The 15,399-nt window shown below is 42.4% G+C and overlaps 1 protein-coding gene across 1 annotated transcript in view; it reads left to right on the top strand.

The window, feature by feature from the left end:
* CYTH2 (cytohesin 2) overlaps positions 1–15,399 on the top strand; it is a 188,912-nt gene that overhangs the window by 131,012 nt on the left and 42,501 nt on the right. The gene's annotated exons all lie outside the window — the stretch shown is intronic.

The raw sequence follows: 15,399 nt of genomic DNA, 5'->3' as shown, positions 1-15,399 counted from the left end.
TTTTCACTATAAATAAGGTGTTTTTTCAGACTTTAAAACACTTTTGGGGTTTAATTTGCGCCTGGCACTTATTTGGACACCTAATCTAGTCAGAAAGGCCCCTTCACTCTGGAATGAAGAGGGAGGAGGCCTCATTTTCGCGCCTCAATTGCGCAGTTGTTTTGCCTAGGCAGTTCATGCAGCTTCACGTGGGGAGTCCAGAGGCATCAGAAAAGACTCCAGAGAGGCTTATTTCCTACTAAAATAATCCCTAAGGAAGGTAAAGGCCACAGTGGAAGCTGTGGCATAGTACTGTAGTGTGTTAACCGGTTAATAACTGTTATTAGCTCCGGTTTGGGCATTAAGGGGTTAATTGGTCTGAAAATTTGTGTGCAATCTTTTCAAAGCATTAAGACACTGGTGAAAATTTCATTAAAATTGGATGTTTATTTGATGGTTTTTTGATGTTTCAGTAATAAAGTGTGCACTTTTATTATTTAAAGAGACAGTAACGTTTTTGTCAAAAATAATTTTTATTGCATTGAAGTTCTGTTTAAGTCTGTCAAACATGTCTGAATCTTCAGATAGCCTATGTTCTGTATGTTGAAAGGCCAAGGTGGTTCCCCCATTAAATTTATGTGTGAAGTGTGCCATAGCGTCCAAACAGCTTAAGGACCGTACAATCACACTTAAAAATATAGCCCAAGATGATTCTTTAGCTGAAGGTAGTGAAGATAGCTTGCTTTCCTCTCCTTCTGTGTCAACACCAGCTATGCCCGCGCAAGCGATGCCCAGTACATCTAGCGCACCAATTGCGATTACTATGCAACAATTAGCGGCAGTAATGGATAATTCTCTCTCAGCATTTTTATCCAAACTGCCAGCTTTTCCTAGGAAGGGTGATTGCTCAGTTTTAAACACAGAAAATGAGCAAGCAGACGCAGAGGATAATTTATCTGTAGTGCCCTCACATCAATCTGACTTGGCAGTGAGGGAGGGCCTGTCTGAGGGAGAAATTTCTGACACAGGAAAAGTTTCTCAGCAGGCAGAGCCTGATACCATAGCATTTAAATTTAAGCTAGAACACCTCCGCACCCTACTTAAGGAGGTCCTAGCTACACTTGATGATTGTTATCCTTTGGTGATCCCAGAAAAATTGTGTAAAATGGACAAATTCTTAGAGGTCCCAGTACACACTGATGCGTTTCCGATACCTAAGAGGGTGGCAGATATCATGACTAAGGAGTGGGAGAAGCCAGGTGTACCTTTTGTTCCCCCTCCTATATTTAAGAAAATGTTCCCAATTGTTGACCCTAGAAGGGACGCGTGGCAGACGGTTCCCAAGGTAGAGGGGGCAGTTTCAACGCTAGCTAAGCGCACGAATATACCAATAGAAGACAGTTGCGCTTTCAAAGACCCTATGGATAAAAAATTAGAAGGTTTACTTAAGAACATTTTTGTTCAACAGGGTTTTCTTCTTTAACCAATTTCTTGCATTATTCCTGTAACCACTACAGCGGCTTTTTGGTTTGAGGAACTAGAAAACTCGCTACAGAAGGAGACTTCTTATGATGAAGTCATGGACAGAATTCACGCCCTGAAGTTGGCTAATTCTTTCATTACAGATGCCGCTTTCCAATTAGCTAAATTGGCGGCAAAAAATTCTGGTTTTGCAATCGTGGCGCGCAGAACGCTTTGGTTGAAATCTTGGTCGGCGGATGTGTCGTCCAAAACAAAATTGCTTAATATTCCTTTCAAGGGTAAGACCCTATTCGGGCCTGAGTTGAAAGAAATTATTTCAGATATCACTGGGGAAAGGGCCATGCCCTTCCACAGGATAGACCTTTCAAAGCTAAAAATAAGTCTAATTTTCGTTCCTTTCGCAATTTCAGGAACAGACCGGCTTCTACCTCTACAGCCACTAGGCAAGAGGGTAACGCACCCCAGCCCAAACCAGCATGGAAGCCATTGCAAGGCTGGAACAAGGGTAAACAGGCCAAGAAGCCTGCTGCTGCTACCAAGACAGCATGAAGGGGTAGCCCCCGATCCGGGACTGGATCTAGTAGGGGGCAGACTTTCCCTCTTTGCTCAGGCTTGGGCAAGAGATGTTCTGGACCCCTGGGCACTAGAAATTGTCTCTCAGGGGTATCTTCTAGAGTTCAAAGACCTTCCCCCAAGGGGAAGGTTCCACATGTCTTGCTTATCTTTCTACCAGATAAAGAGACAGGCATTCTTACATTGCGTAGAAGACCTTTTAAAAATGGGAGTGATACACCCAGTTCCGACAGCAGAGCAAGGACTGGGTTTTTACTCAAACCTGTTTGTAGTTCCCAAAAAGGAAGGAACTTTCAGGTCAATTCTGGGCTTAAAAATTCTAAACAAATTCCTCAGAGTTCCATCATTCAAAATGGAAACCATTCGGACAATTTTACCAATGATCCAGGAGGGTCAATATATGACTACCGTGGACTTAAAGGATGCGTACCTGCATATTTCTATCCACAAAGATCACTATCAGTTCCTGAGGTTCGCCTTTCTGGACAAGCATTACTAGTTCGTGGCTCTTCCCTTCGGATTGGCCACTGCTCCCAGAATTTTCACAAAGGTGCTAGGGTCCCTTCTAGCGGTGCTAAGGCCAAGGGGCATTGCAGTAGCACCTTACCTAGATGACATTTTAATACAAGCCTCGTCCTTTCACAAAGCAAAGGCTCATACAGACATTGTCCTAGCCTTTCTAAGGTCTCACGGGTGGAAGGTGAACATAGAAAAAAGTTCTCTGTCCCCGTTCACAAGGGTTCCCTTCCTGGGAACAATAATAAACTCAGTAGAAATGAGGATCTTTCTGACAGAGGTCAGGAAGTTAAAACTTCTGAACACTTGTCGAGTTTTTCAATCCATTCCTCAACCCTCCATAGCTCAGTGCATGGAGGTAATAGGACTCATGGTCGCAGCAATGGACGTGGTTCCATTTGCTCAAATTCATTTAAGACCATTGCAACTGTGCATGCTCAAACAGTGGAATGGGGATTATGCAGATTTGTCTCCCCAGATTCAAATGGACCAGAAAACCAGAGACTCACTCCTCTGGTGGTTGTCTCTGGATCACCTCTCTCAGGGAATGAGTTTCCGCAGACCGGAGTGGATCATTGTCACGACCGACGCCAGCCTCCTTGGCTGGGGCGCGGTCTGGGAGTCCCTGAAGGCTCAGGGTCTATGGTCTCGGGAAGAATCTCTTCTCCCGATAAACATTTTGGAATTGAGAGCGATATTCAATGCGCTCCAGGCATGGCCTCAACTAGCGGAGGCCAAATTCATCAGATTTCAGTCAGACAACATGACAACTGTAGCGTACATCAATCATCAGGGGGGAACAAATAGTTCCCTGGCGATGAGGGAGGTATCCAAAATCATCAAATGGGCAGAGGATCACTCCTGCCATCTATCAGCAATTCACATCCCAGGAGTGGACAACTTGGAAGCGGATTATCTGAGTCGTCAGACTTTCCAGTTAACTCAACTATGAGGCCTTCCAGATCTGGATCTGATGGCGTCACGTCAGAACGCCAAAGTTCCACGTTACGGGTCCAGGGATCCCAAGGCGACATTGGTAGATGCCTTAGTAGCGCCTTGGTCGTTCAATCTAGCTTATGTCTTTTTCCACCTTTTCCCCTTCTCCCCCGGCTAGTAGCCAGGATCAAACAGGAGAAGGCTTCGGTAATTCTGATAGCTCCTGCGTGGCCACGCAGGACTTGGTATGCAGACCTGGTGAATATGTCATCGGTTCCACCATGGAAGCTACCTTTGAGGCAGGACCTTCTAATTCAAGGTCCATTCGAACATCCAAACCTAGTTTCTAGCCTGCGTGGGCCACGCAGGACTTGGTATGCAGACCTGGTGAATATGTCATCGGTTCCACCATGGAAGCTACCTTTGAGGCAGGACCTTCTAATTCAAGGTCCATTCGAACATCCAAACCTAGTTTCTCCAACATTGGTGTGTCCGGTCCACGGCGTCATCCTTACTTGTGGGAATATCCCTTCCCCAACAGGAAATGGCAAAGAGTCCCAGCAAAGCTGGCCATATAGTCCCTCCTAGGCTCCGCCCACCCCAGTCATTCTCTTTGCCGTTGCACAGGCAACATCTCCACGGAGATGGTTAAGAGTATGTGGTGTTTAGTTGTAGTTTTTTTTTATTCTACTATCAAGAGTTTGTTATTTTAAAATAGTGCTGGTATGTACTATTTACTCTGAAACAGAAAAAAGATGAAGATTTCTGTTTGTAAGAGGAAGATGATTTTAGCAGACAGTAACTAAAATCGATTGCTGTTTCTACATAGGACTGTTGAGATGAAGTAACTTCAGTTGGGGGAAACAGTTAGCAGACTTTTCTGCTTAAGGTATGACTAGCCATATTTCTAACAAGACTGTGTAATGCTGGAAGGCTGTCATTTCCCCTCATGGGGACCGGTAAGCCATTTTCTTAGTCTCAAACAGAATAAACGGCTTAATATGGGCTATAAAACTGGTAGACACTTTTATGGGCTAAATCGATTGCTTTATTTGGACATTTTATACATGTTTATGCTGATAATTCACACTTATAAACTTGGGGAACGTTTTTTTTAATGTCAGGCACTATGTTAGACACCTTTTCCAGTCAGGAAGGGCCTTCCCAGTTGTAGGCTGAGCCTCATTTTCACGCCTTTACTGCGCAGTTGTTTTTGAGTACAAGACATGCAGATGCATGTGTGAGGACCTGAGAGTAGTTGGAAAAGTTCCTAGAAGGCGTCATTTGGTATCGTATTCCCCTCTGGGCTTGGTAAAGTCACAGCAAAGGCTGTAGCTGGGACTGTATAGGGGTTAAATCTGTAACCGGCTCCGGTTTTGTTATTTTAAGGGTTAAAGCTCTGAAAATTGGTGTGCAATACTTTTAATGCTTTAAGACACTGTGGTGAAATTTTGGTAAATTTTGAACAATTCCTTCATATATTTTCACATATTCAGTAATAAAGTGTGCTCTGTTTAAAATTTAAAGAGACAATAACGGTTTTGTTTTAAAACGGTTTTTGTGCTTTATTGACAAGTTTAAGCCTGTTTAACATGTCTGTGCATTCAGATAAGCTATGTTCTATATGTATGAAAGCCAATGTGTCTCCCCCTTCAAAATTGTGTGATAATTGTGCCATAGCGTCCAAACAAAGTAAGGACAGTACTGCCACTAATAATGAAATTGCCCAAGATGATTCCTCAGATGAAGGGAGTAGACATGGTTCTACATCATCTCCTTCTGTGTCTACGCCAGTTTTGCCCACGCAGGAGGCCCCTAGTACTTCTAGCGCGCCAATGCTTATTACCATGCAACAATTGACGGCTGTAATGGATAACTCCATAGCAAATATTTTATCCAAAATGCCTGCATATCAGAGAAAGCGCGATTGCTCTGTTTTAAACACTGAAGAGCAGGAGGGCGCTGATAATTGTTCTGTCATACCCTCACACCAATCTGAAGGGGCCATGAGGGAGGTTTTGTCAGATGGGGAAATTTCAGATTCAGGAAAAATTTCTCAACAGGCTGAACCTGATGTTGTGACATTTAAATTAGAACATCTCCGCGCACTGCTTAAGGAGGTGTTATCTACTCTGGATGATTGTGACAACTTGGTCATTCCAGAAAAATTATGCAAGATGGACAAGTTCCTAGAGGTTCCGGTGCACCCCGACGCTTTTCCTATACCCAAGCGGGTGGCGGACATAGTGAATAAGGAGTGGGAGAAGCCCGGCATACCTTTTGTTCCCCCTCCTATATTTAAGAAATTATTTCCTATGGTCGACCCCAGAAAGGACTTATGGCAGACAGTCCCTAAGGTCGAGGGGGCAGTTTCTACTCTAAACAAGCGCACTACTATTCCTATCGATAGTTGTGCTTTCAAAGATCCTATGGATAAAAAATTGGAAGGTTTGCTTAAAAAGATTTTTGTACAGCAAGGTTACCTTCTACAACCCATTTCGTGCATTGTTCCGGTCACTACAGTAGCGTGGTTCTGGTTCGAGGAACTAGAAAAGTCGCTCAGTAGAGAGAATCCATATGAGGAGGTTATGGACAGAGTTCACGCACTTAAGTTGGCTAACTCTTGTATTTTAGATGCCGCTTTGCAATTAGCTAGATTAGCGGCGAAAAATTCAGGGTTTGCAATTGTGGCGCGCAGAGCGCTTTGGCTAAAGTCTTGGTCAGCGGATGTATCATCCAAGACAAAATTGCTTAACATCCCCTTCAAGGGTAAAACTCTCTTTGGACCAGAATTAAAAGAGATTATCTCAGACATCACTGGAGGAAAGGGCCACGCCCTCCCACAAGATAGGCCTTTCAAGGCCAAGAATAAGTCTAATTTTCGTTCCTTTCGTAATTTCAGGAATGGACCGGCCTCTAATTCTGCATCCTCTAAGCAAGAGGGTAATGCCTCACAGTCCAAACCAGCCTGGAAACCGATGCAAGGCTGGAACAAGGGTAAGCAGACCAAGAAGCCTGCTACCGCTAACAAAACAGCATGAAGGAGTAGCCCCCGATCCGGGACCGGATCTAGTGGGGGGCAGACTCTCTCTCTTTGCTCAGGCTTGGGCAAGAGATGTTCAGGATACCTGGACGCTAGAAATAGTTTCTCAGGGTTATCGTCTGGAATTCAAGGAACTACCCCCAAGGGGAAGGTTCCACATGTCTCACTTATCCTCAAACCAAATAAAGAGACAGGCGTTCTTACATTGTGTAGAAGACCTGCTAAAGATGGGAGTGATACACCCAGTTCCAATGAAGGAACAAGGAATGGGATTTTACTCAAATCTGTTCGTAGTTCCCAAAAAAGAGGGAACCTTCAGACCAATTCTGGATTTAAAGATCCTAAACAAATTTCTCAGGGTACCATCGTTCAAAATGGAAACCATTCGAACGATTCTACCCACTATCCAGGAAGGTCAATTTATGACTACTGTGGATCTATAGGATGCGTACCTACATATTCCTATCCACAAGGATCATCATCAGTTCCTAAGGTTCGCCTTTCTGGACAAACATTACCAGTTTGTGGCCCTCCCATTCGGATTAGCCACTGCTCCAAGGATTTTCACAAAGGTACTCGGGTCCCTTCTAGCGGTTCTAAGACCGAGGGGCATTGCAGTAGTACCATACTTGGACGACATTCTAATACAAGTGTCGTCCCTTTCAAAAGCAAAGGCTCATACAGACATCGTTCTGGCCTTTCTCAGATCTCACGGATGGAAGGTGAACATAGAAAAAAGTTCTCTGTCTCCGTCAACAAGAGTTCCCTTCCTGGGAACAATAATAGATTCCTTAGAATTGAGGATCTTTCTGACAGATGTCAGAAAGTCAAAACTTCTAAGCGCTTGTCAAGTTCTTCATTCTGTTCCACGTCCTTCCATAGCTCAGTGCATGCTAGTAGTAGGGTTGATGGTTGCAGCAATGGACATAGTTCCTTTTGCGCGAATTCATCTAAGACCATTACAACTGTGCATGCTGAAACAGTGGAATGGGGACTATACAGATTTGTCTCCAGTGATTCAAGTAGATCAGAAGACCAGAGATTCACTCCGTTGGTGGATATCCCTGGACCACCTATCCCAGGGAATGAGCTTCCTCAGACCAGAGTGGGTCATTGTCACAACCAACGCCAGTCTAGTGGGCTGGGGTGCGGTCTGGGAATCCCTGAAAGTTCAGGGACTGTGGTCTCGGGAAGAGTCTCTTCTCCCGATAAACATTCTGGAACTAAGAGCGATATTCAATGCTCTCAGGGCTTGGCCTCAGCTTGCAAAGGCCAGATTCATAAGATTCCAATCAGACAACATGACGACTGTTGCGTATATCAATCATCAGGGGGGAACAAGGAGTTCCCTGGCAATGAAAGAAGTAACCAAAATAATACAATGGGCGGAGAATCACTCCTGCCATCTATCTGCGATCCACATCCCAACTGTGGAAAACTGGGAAGCGGATTATCTGAGTCGTCAGACATTCCATCCGGGGGAGTGGGAACTCCACCCGGAGATTTTTGCCCAGTTGACTCAATTATGGGGCATTCCAGACATGGATCTGATGGCGTCTCGTCAGAACTTCAAGGTTCCTTGCTACGGGTCCAGATCCAGGGATCCCAAGGCGACTCTAGTGGATGCACTAGTAGCGCCTTGGACCTTCAACCTAGCTTATGTGTTCCCACCGTTTCCTCTCATTCCCAGGCTGGTAGCCAGGATCAAACAGGAGAGGGTCTCAGTGATCTTGATAGCTCCTGCGTGGCCACGCAGGACTTGGTATGCAGACCTGGTGAATATGTCATCGGTTCCACCATGGAAGCTACCTTTGAGACAGGACCTTCTTGTTCAGGGTCCATTCGAACATCCAAATCTGGTCTCCCTCCAGCTGTCGGCTTGGAGATTGAACGCTTGATTCTATCAAAGCGTGGGTTTTCAGATTCGGTGATAGATACTCTGGTTCAGGCCAGAAAACCGGTAACTAGAAAGATTTACCATAAGATATGGAAAAGATATATCTGCTGGTGTGAATCCAAGGGATTCCCTTGGAATAAGGTAAAAATTCCTAAGATTCTTTCCTTTCTGCAAGAAGGTTTGGATAAAGGATTATCTGCGAGTTCTCTAAAGGGACAGATTTCTGCTTTATCTGTCTTGTTACACAAACGACTGGCAGCTGTGCCAGATGTTCAAGCATTTGTTCAGGCTCTGGTTAGGATCAAGCCTGTTTACAGACCTTTGACTCCTCCCTGGAGTTTAAATCTAGTTCTTTCAGTTCTTCAAGGGGTTCCGTTTGAACCTCTACATTCCATAGATATTAAGTTGTTATCTTGGAAAGTTTTGTTTTTGGTTGCTATTTCTTCTGCTAGAAGAGTTTCTGAGTTATCTGCTCTGCAGTGTTCTCCGCCCTATCTGGTGTTCCATGCAGATAAGGTTGTTTTGCGTACTAAGCCTGGTTTCTTTCATGTAATTAGCAAGAGTCCATGAGCTAGTGACGTATGGGATATACATTCCTACCAGGAGGGGCAAAGTTTCCCAAACCTTAAAATGCCTATAAATACACCCCTCACCACACCCACAAATCAGTTTTACAAATTTTGCCTCCTATGGAGGTGGTGAAGTAAGTTTGTGCTAGATTCTACGTTGATATGCGCTCCGCAGCAGGTTGGAGCCCGGTTTTCCTCTCAGCGTGCAGTGAATGTCAGAGGGATGTGAGGAGAGTATTGCCTATTTGAATGCAATGATCTCCTTCTACGGGGTCTATTTCATAGGTTCTCTGTTATCGGTCGTAGAGATTCATCTCTTACCTCCCTTTTCAGATCGACGATATACTCTTATATATATACCATTACCTCTGCTGATTTTCGTTTCAGTACTGGTTTGGCTTTCTACAACATGTAGATGAGTGTCCTGGGGTAAGTAAGTAAGCTTATTTTCTGTGACACTCTAAGCTATGGTTAGGCACTTTTTTATAAAGTTCTAAATATATGTATTCAAACATTTATTTGCCTTGACTCAGGATGTTCAACATTCCTTATTTTCAGACAGTCAGTTTCATATTTGGGATAATGCATTTGAATCAATCATTTTTTCTTACCTTAAAAATTTTTGACTTTTTCCCTGTGGGCTGTTAGGCTCGCGGGGGCTGAAAATGCTTCATTTTATTGCGTCATTCTTGGCGCAGACTTTTTTGGCGCAAATTTTTTTTTCTGTTTCCGGCGTCATACGTGTCGCCGGAAGTTGCGTAATTTTTTGACGTTTTTTTGCGTCAAAAGTGTTGGCGTTCCGGATGTGGCGTCATTTTTGGCGCCAAAAGCATTTAGGCGCCAAATAATGTGGGCGTCTTATTTGGCGCTAAAAAATATGGGCGTCATTTTTGTCTCCACATTATTTAAGTCTCATTATTTATTGCTTCTGGTTGCTAGAAGCTTGTTCACTGGCATTTTTTTCCCATTCCTGAAACTGTCATTTTAAGGAATTTGATCAATTTTGCTTTATATGTTGTTTTTTCTATTACATATTGCAAGATGTTCCACGTTGCAACTGAGTCAGAAGATACTTCAGGAAAATCGCTGCCCGGTGCTGGAGCTACCAAGCTAAGTGTATCTGCTATAAACTTTTGATATCTGTTTCTCCAGCTGTTGTTTGTATTGCATGTCATGACAAACTTGTTAATGCAGATAAAATTTCCTTTAGTACTGTTACATTACCTGTTGCTGTTCCGTCAACATCTAATTCTCAGAGTGTTCCTGATAACATAAGAGATTTTATTTTTAAATCCATTAAGAAGGCTATGTCTGTTATTTCTCCTTCTAGTATACATAAAAGTCTTTTAAAACTTCTCTTTTTTCAGATGAATTTTTAAATGAACATCATCATTCTAATACTGATAATGGTTCTTCTGGTTCAGAGGTTTCTGTCTCAGAGGTTGATGCTGATAAATCTTCGTATTTGTTCAAGATGGAATTTATTCGTTCTTTACTTAAAGAAGTATTAATTGCATTAGAAATAGAGGATTCTGGTCCTCTTGATACTAAATCTTAACGTTTAAATAAGGTTTTTAAATCTCCTGTAGTTATTCCAGAAGTGTTTTCTCTCCCTGATGCTATTTCTGAAGTAATTTCCAGGGAATGGAATAATTTGGGTAATTCATTTACTCCTTCTAAAACGTTTTAAGCAATTATATTCTGTGCAATCTGACAGATTAGAGTTTTTGGGACAAAATCCCTAAGGTTAATGGGGCTGTCTCTACTCCTGCTATATTTTTAGCGGATGTTGCTGCAGCTTCAACTTTTTGGTTAGAAGCTTTAGCGCAACAAGTAACAGATCATAATTTTATAGCATTATTATTATTCTATAACATGCTAATAATTTTATTTGTGATACCATCTTTGATATCATTAGAGTTGATGTCAGGTATATGTCTCTAGCTATTTTAGCTAGAAGAGCTTTATGGCTTAAAACTTGGAATGCTGATATGTCTTCTAAGTCTACTTTGCTATCCCTTTCTTTCCAGGGTAATAAAATTATTCGGTTCTCAGTTGGATTCTATTATCTCAACTTACTGGAGGGAAGGGAACTTTTTTACCAAAGGATAAAAAATCTAAGGTAAATTTAGGTCTAATAATCGTTTTCGTTCCTTTCCTCACAACAAGGAACAAAAGCCTGATCCTTCATCCTCAGGAGCGGTATCAGTTTGGAAACAGTTTCCAGTTTGGAATATATCCAAGCCTTATCGAAACCCAAAGCCAGCTCCTAAGTACCCATGAAGGTGCGGCCCTCATTCCAGCTCAGCTGGTATGGGGCAGATTACGTTTTCTTCAAAGAAATTTGGATCAATTCCGTTCACAATCTCTGGTTTCAGAACATTGTTTCAGAAAGGTACAGAATTGGCTTCAAGTTAAGGCCTCCTGCAAAGAGATTTTTTTCTTTCTCGTGTCCCAGTAAACCCAGCAAGGCTCAGCATTTCTGAAATGTGTTTCAGATCTAGAGTTGGCTGGAGTAATTATGCCAGTTCCAGTTCTGGAACAGGGGCTGGGGTTCTATTCTATCTCTTCATTGTACCAAAGAAGGTCAATTCCTTCAGACCAGTTCCGGATCTATCAATATTGAATCGTTATGTAAGGATACCAACATTCAAGATGGTAACTGTAGGACTATCCTGCCTTTTGTTTAGCAAGGGCATTATATGTCTACAATAGATTTACAGGATGCATATCTGCATATTCCGATTCATCCAGATCACTTTTAGTTTCTGAGATTCTCTTTTTAGACAAGCATTACCAGTTTTGTGGCTCTACCGTTTGGCCTAGCATCAGCTCCAAGAATTTTTTCAAAGGTTCTCGGTGCCCTTCTGTCTGTAATCAGAGAACAGGGTATTGGTATTTCCTTATTTTGGACGATATCTTGGTACTTGCTCAGTCTTCACATTTTCGCAGAATCTCATACGAATCGACTTGTGTTGTTTCTTCAAGATCATGGTTGGAGGATCAATTTACCAAAAAGTTCATTGATTCCTCAGACAAGGGTAACCTTTTTAGGTTTCCAGATAGATTCAGTGTCTATGACTCTGTCTTTGTCAGACAAGAGAAGTCTAACATTGATATCAGCTTGTCAAAACCTTCAGTCACATTCATTCCCTTTGGTAGCCTTATGCATGGAAATTTTAGGTCTTATGACTGCTGCATCGGATGCGATCTCCTTTGCTCGTTTTCACATGCGACCTCTTCAGCTCTGTATGCTGAACCAATGGTGCAGGGATTACACAAAGATATCTCAATTAATATCTTTAAACCGATTATACGACACTCTCTGACGTGGTGGACAGATCACCATCGTTTAGTTCAGGGGGCTTCTTTGTTCTTCCGACCTGGACTATAATCTCAACAGATGCAAGTCTTACAGGTTGGGGAGCTGTGTGGGGGTCTCTGACGGCACAAGGGGTTTGGGAATCTCAGGAGGTGAGATTACCGATCAATATTTTGGAACTCCGTGCAATTTTCAGAGCTCTTCAGTCTTGGCCTCTTCTGAAGAGAGAGTTGTTCATTTGTTTTCAGATAGACAATGTCACAACTGTGGCATACATCAATCATCAAGGAGGGACTCACAGTCCTCTGGCTATGAAAGAAGTATCTCGAATTTTGGTTTGGGCGGAATCCAGCTCCTGTCTAATCTCTGCGGTTCATATCCCAGGTATAGACAATTGGGAAGCGGATTATCTGTCGCCAAACGTTGCATCCGGGCGAATGGTCTCTTCACCCAGAGGTATTTCTTCAGATTGTTCAAATGTGGGAACTCCCAGAAATAGATCTGATGGCTTCTCATCTAAACAAGAAACTTCCCTGGTATCTGTCCAGATCCCGGGATCCTCAGGCGGAGGCAGTGGATGCATTATCACTTCCTTGGAAGTATCATCCTGCCTATATCTTTCCGCCTCTAGTTCTTCTTCCAAGAGTATTCTCCAAGATTCTAAAGGAATGCTCGTTTGTCCTGCTGGTAGCTCCAGCATGGCCTCACAGGTTTTGGTATGCGGATCTTGTCCGGATGGCCTCTTGCCAGCTGTGGACTCTTCCGTTAAGACCAGACCTTCTGTCGCAAGGTCCTTTCTTCCATCAGGATCTCAAATACTTAAATTTTAAGGTATGGAGTTTGAACGCTTGATTCTTGGTCAAAGAGGTTTCTCTGACTCTGTGATTAATACTATGTGACAGGCTCATAAATCTGTATCTAGAGAGATATATTATAGAGTCTGGAAGACTTATATTTCTTAGTCTTTCTCATCATTTTTCTTGGCATTCTTTTTGAATACCGAGAATTTTACAGTTTCTTCAGGATGGTTTAGATAAAGGTTTGTCCGCAAGTTCCTTGAAAGGACAAATCTCTGCTCTTTCTGTTCTTTTTCACAGAAAGATTGCTAATCTTCCTGATATTCATTGTTTTGTACAAGCTTTGGTTCGTATAAAACCTGTCATTAAGTCAATTTCTCCTCCTTGGAGTTTGAATTTGGTTCTGGGGGCTCTTCAAGCTCCTCCTTTTGAACCCATGTATTCTTTGGTCATTAAATTACTTTCTTGGAAAGTTTTGTTTCTTTTGGCCATCTCTTCTGCCAGAAGAGTCTCTGAATTATCTGCTCTTTCTTGTGAGTCTCCTTTTCTGATTTTTCATCAGGATAAGGCGGTGCTGCAAACTTCTTTTGAATTTTTTACCTAAGGTTGTGATTTCTAACAACATTAGTAGAGAAATTGTGGTTCCTTCATTATGTCCTAATCCTATGAATTCTAAGGAGAAATCATTGCATTCTTTGGATGCTGTTAGAGCTTTGTAATATTATGTTGAAGCTACTAAGTCTTTCCGAAAGACTTCTAGTCTATTTGTCATCTTTTCCGGTTCTAGAAAAGGCCAGAAAGCTTCTGCCTTTTCTTTGGCATCTTGGTTGAAATCTTTATTTCATCATGCCTATGTCGAGTCGGGTAAAACTCTGCCTCGAAGGATTACAGCTCATTCTACTAGGTCAGTTTCTACTTCCTGGGCGTTTAGGAATAAAGCTTCGGTTGATCAGATTTGCAAAGCAGCAACTTGGTCCTCTTTGCATACTTTTACTAAATTCTACCATTTTGATGTGTTCTTCTTCTGAAGCAGTTTTTGGTAGAAAAGTACTTCAGGCAGCTGTTTCAGATTGATTCTTCTGCTTATGTTTTCATTAAACTTTATTTTGGGTGTGGATTATTTTCAGCAGGAATTGGCTGTCTTTATTTTATCCCTCCCTCTCTAGTGACTCTTGCGTGGAAAGATCCACATCTTGGGTAATCATTATCCCATACGTCACTAGCTCATGGACTCTTGCTAATTACATGAAATAAAACATAATTTATGTAAGAACTTACCTGATAAATTCATTTCTTTCATATTAGCAAGAGTCCATGAGGCCCACCCTTTTTTTTGTGATGGTTATGATTTTTTTGTATAAAGCACAATTATTCCAATTCCTTATTTTTTATGCTTTCGCACTTTTTTCTTATCACCCCACTTCTTGGCTATTCGTTAAACTGATTTGTGGGTGTGGTGAGGGGTGTATTTATAGGCATTTTAAGGTTTGGGAAACTTTGCCCCTCCTGGTAGGAATGTATATCCCATACGTCACTAGCTCATGGACTCTTGCTAATATGAAAGAAATGAATTTATCAGGTAAGTTCTTACATAAATTATGTTTTTTTTCCAAAGGTTGTTTCTAACAAAAATATTAACCAGGAGATAGTTGTACCTTCTTTGTGTCCGAATCCAGTTTCAAAGAAGGAACGTTTGTTACACAATTTGGACGTAGTCCGTGCTCTAAAATTCTATTTAGAAGCTACAAAAGATTTCAGACAAACATCTTCTCTGTTTGTCGTCTATTCCGGTAAGAGGAGAGGTCAAAAAGCGACTTCTACCTCTCTTTCCTTTGGGCTTAAAAGCATCATCCGATTGGCTTTCGAGACTGCCGGACGGCAGCCTCCTGAAAGAATCGCAGCTCACTCCACTAGGGATGTGGCTTCCACATGGGCCTTCAAGAACGAGGCTTCTGTTGATCAGATATGTAAGGCAGCGACTTGGTCTTCACTGCACACTTTTGCCAAATTTTACAAATTTGATACTTTTGCTTCTTCGGAGGCTATTTTTGGGAGAAAGGTTTTGCAAGCCGTGGTGCCTTCCGTTTAGGTAACCTGATTTGCTCCCTCCCTTCATCCGTGTCCTAAAGCTTTGGTATTGGTTCCCACAAGTAAGGATGACGCCGTGGACCGGACACACCAATGTTGGAGAAAACAGAATTTATGCTTACCTGATAAATTACTTTCTCCAACGGTGTGTCCGGTCCACGGCCCGCCCTGGTTTTTTTAATCAGGTCTGATGAATT

This window comes from Bombina bombina, chromosome 8 (assembly GCF_027579735.1).
Source record: "Bombina bombina isolate aBomBom1 chromosome 8, aBomBom1.pri, whole genome shotgun sequence".
NCBI lineage: Eukaryota > Metazoa > Chordata > Amphibia > Anura > Bombinatoridae > Bombina > Bombina bombina.
The sequence above is the reverse complement of the archived record's forward strand: the minus strand, read 5'-3'. Positions and strand labels throughout refer to the sequence as shown.